Here is a 4,376-nt window from a genome sequence, read left to right as displayed (position 1 = left end):
AAATACTACATAAATACGAGCTATGCTGCAGCTCTGGTTACACAATACGATCTGAGTGCAGCTCAGCAGTGACTGGAATCTTTTCACAGTGGTACTGCTTATGTAATCTATAACCTAAGGAGTGTGGCCCTCAGGCTTTTTCAGTTCAGCAGTAAAATTGACTGTGTAATATAAAGTGAATAAAGTACCCCCTCTTGTAAAATCTTAAGGATATTATAAAATACGGAGTTTCATGACTGAAGGCCGAGTGTTTTTATTCAGGTCATGGAACTCCGAGGTAACCAGGGGTGCTTCGTCAATGAGGCGAGTTGAGGCTGTCGCCTCAGGTGGCAGCGCCCAACTAGGTACCAGGGGCAGCAAAAATGCTGCACCTGGTACTTTAAGAGCGAATTTCCAGGGGATGGGGGGCAGCAGGCGGCGAAGGGGCCAGGATCGCCCCTGGAGGTAACTTATAATATCTTCATATTTTGCAACTGGGGGTACTTTATTTATTATAATACACAAATTTCAGTGAGTCATGTGACAGAAATGACATCAGACTCACGTTTATAACTGATGACATCAGAACTCACGGTTTATAAGGATATAATTTACAAGATATTCATGGCTTTTGTGTATTATATAGTGAATAAAGTACCCCCTTTTGTAAAATATAAGGATATTATAAGTTACCGAGGAGTTTCATGACCATATAAATGTTTTTATACAGGTCATGGAACTCCGAGGTAACTTCTAATATCCTCATATTTTACAACTGGGGGTACTTTATTTATTATAATACACAAGTTTCAGTGAGTCATGTGACAGAAATGACATCAGAACTCACCGTTATAACTGATGACATCAGAACTCACCGTTTATAAGGATATAATTTACAAGATATTCATAGCTTTTGTGTATCATATATAAATAAATGCTCTTTGTGCATCGAGGATTGCCAAATTGGTTTTGCCAGTATATATACATAAATGAGAGGTTATTCAGTTGTGAAAATGGCTGAATGCATCCAGTGGCAGGTTCTACCATGGCACTGCCCTTCTATAAGGCATAACTAACACAAAGTTGCGACTATGCCCTTTGACTCCTGTACCAGGGATACTTCATCATGTTGCTAGAAGGAGGCATTGGAAGCTCTTTACAAGCAAACCTTTCACCATGTTCAGCCCTTTGCCTCCCCTGGGCTTGACAGGCACAAAGCAGTGGAGACATCACACACTTCAATAAGAAGTCTTTACGTTATCTCCTTCCAGGTTCAGTCAGTAGCACAGCATGCAACCCTCCATAGACAGTTACTGTACATCCTCTAATAATATATACAGTAGAACCCCCATTTTAGGTTATTCAGGGGACCAGAAAAATGGTGTCCAATCCAGGAAAATGTAAAATCAGAGAAATGTATTATGGAAAATATATAGGTGGGACCACAAAACAACAATGTAAAGTGAGGAAAAACTTAAAATCAGGGGATGTAAAATGGGAGTTCTACTGTAGAGTCCTCCGTAGACAGTTATTGCACACATATATCATTAACAGCTCATTCTAACACAGCTCAGGTGCAGTAACCTATAAAAACCAATAAGATGATTGAGGTTAAACAGGCAAATAGCAAATGTTACCTGCTGATTGGTTGCTATATAGGCAATAAGAGCTGCAGCAAAGTATGCACCTTACCAAAAATGTGAACTACTGATAATATAAAATTGCAGTTCCACTCAAAGCCACAGGGTGGACACTAAAGGATAACTATGGGTGAAACAGTTTTCCTGTAGACACACCACAAACTGGTGCAATATGTTAGGAAGAACAAGTTTAAGCAAGTATAACAAGTTTAAGCAAGTAGTAAAGAAGAGGGGGGAAACAAAGGGGCATCATTTAACATATAGCTTTTACATTTCTATTGAACGTACAGACAAACAAAAAAGAACCAACATTTGAAGGTGTAGTAGCTTTTTAATGGCAAGTGAGTTTAAACATATATCTATGTATGTATGTGTAAGATAGTTTTGTGAGTTGACTTAGAAGAGGTCCACCGGGAAAAATCAAAAAGATGACCCAAAGAGGTTCTACCATTTGCTAACCCATAATTTCTACTCGGCTGTTTAAGTTATTGGACAGGAGCTAAATGTTTGAAACCGATGCTGGGCAAGTTTAAAGGGGAGCTATCGCAAAAATCAATATTTAATATAAGCTTCTGCATACTGAAATAAGGCAGTTTCTAAATATAATCAATCAAAAAGTCTGTACTGTTCCTGAAATAATGAAGTTTATCTTCATTATTCCTCTCTCAGCATCATATATCTTATAGGGGGGCTCCTTTTGCCTAAAATATATATTAGAACTCACTCTATTAAAATCACCAGAAATACTGTCTCTCTACATGCAGGATTTTTTATTTTGTTAGATTTTGTTTGTACTAGAATCAGTTATTTGAGTGAGCTCTAATACATCTGCTAGGAAAGGAAGCTTTCCCTATTAGATATATTAGATCTAACTTTCAATATATATCTGATACCCAACTGCTGCAAAAAGAGTGCAAAGGTAGAGAGGGTGCCAGGTATGTACCTCTTCCACCTTCTTACCCCTAGCTTGGGCCCTCTTCCTCACATTTAAAATAGAATTTGCTCTCTGTGGTGTCCCTGAGTGACGTCACTGCGAAACTGAGCGGAGGTGCGCATGACGTCACCATGTGAACCAGCACAAGCATGTGAGTGGGGCTAGGTTGCCGGCCAGGTTTCCTAGGCCCGCCTCTGTTTACACTCCTGCTTTCTAGTAAAATGATTGGCGAGCTTGTATCATAGAATTATTTGTTCAAAAAATGCATCTAACAAGTTCAGCCTTTTATTCCAGAATATAACCACAGTAGTTTATAGAAAACTGCAATTCTTCACTGGTACCCCCAGTGGAGAAATGCCCAAAACCACTACTGACTAAAGTGGAGACCACCAGATACTGTGAGGGTTGCTATCTTTTATGGAAAAAATACTTGCCTTCCTATATATTTTTTTTCTTTTTCCCTATTAATAACATTTACATCAAGCATTGTTTTTACTGGCCAGGCTGGTTTTGTGTCTGAAAACACAAATTTAAAGGGATCCTGTCATCGGAAAACATGTTTTTTTTCAAAACACATCAGTTAATAGTGCTACTCCAGCAGACTTCTGCATTGAAATCCATTTCTCAAAAGAGCAAACAGATTTTTTTTATTCAATTTTGAAATCTGACATGGGGCTAGACATTTTGTCAATTTCCCAGCTGCCTCTGGTCATGTGACTTGTGCCTGCACTTTAGGAGAGAAATGCTTTCTGGCAGGCTGCTGTTTTTCCTTCTCAATGTAACTGAAGGAGTCTCAGTGGGACATGGGTTTTTACTATTGAGCATACCTCCCAACATTTTGGAAATAAAAAGAGGGACAAAAAAATTTTTTCCGCATGTAGCGCAGCAATTTTTGACCACACCCCTTAATGTGGCCACACACCCTAATTACCATGTTTGTTTTACAAAATTTGGCAGGTTATGAAAGTTTGAAAATATTTCTCCTTATCTAAACTGTGTTTTTGTGTCTCAAAATTGTTACAAAGTATCTTATTTGCACCTGTGGCTGTTCTGTGCTCTCTGCTAAAAGCCAATTAAGTGAGAAACTTTGTTTCTTTTTCTGGCTGTTCAGTGAAGAGAAAAGAGGGATTTTCCAGTACAAATGAGGGACTGCGGGTTGAGCTGTAAAAAGAGGGACTGTCCCTCCGAAAAAGGGACAGTTGGGAGGTATGTATTGAGTGTTGTTCTTAGATCTACCAGGCAGCTGTTATCTTGTGTTAGGGAGCTGTTATCTGGTTAGCTTCCCATTGTTTTGCTGCTGGGGGGGGGGAAGGGAGGGGGTGATATCACTCCAACTTGCAGTACAGCAGTAAAGAGTGATTGAAGTTTATCAGAGCACAAGTCACATGACTGGGGGCAGCTGGGAAATTGACAAAATGTCTAGCCCCATGTCAGATTTCAAAATTGAATATAAAAAAATCTGTTTGCTCTTTTGAGAAATGGATTTCAGTGCAGAATTCTGCTGGAGCAGCACTATTAACTGATTCATTTTAAAAACATTTTTTTCCCATGACAGTATCCCTTTAAGTATTTTCAGGCCAAGTACTTGCTGCACCAGCCACATCCCTCTGCGATAACTGGGAGGTGACAGAGCTGTTTTGGGGCTCTTCTTCTTCTTCTATGGCTGAAATGTAACTGAATTGAATTACCTGTACATATCAATGCATTTTATTCTGTTAATTTGCAGAATAGAAAGACTGATTTTCTGCATGGTTCAGTATACCGCTACAGTCTAGTCTGGATCATACAAAATCAACTCTTTTACACATTCTGTTTTATACTGT

The sequence above is a fragment of the Xenopus laevis genome, chromosome 8L, assembly GCF_017654675.1.
Source record: "Xenopus laevis strain J_2021 chromosome 8L, Xenopus_laevis_v10.1, whole genome shotgun sequence".
Lineage (NCBI taxonomy): Eukaryota > Metazoa > Chordata > Amphibia > Anura > Pipidae > Xenopus > Xenopus laevis.
Note: the sequence above shows the minus strand (reverse complement) of the source record.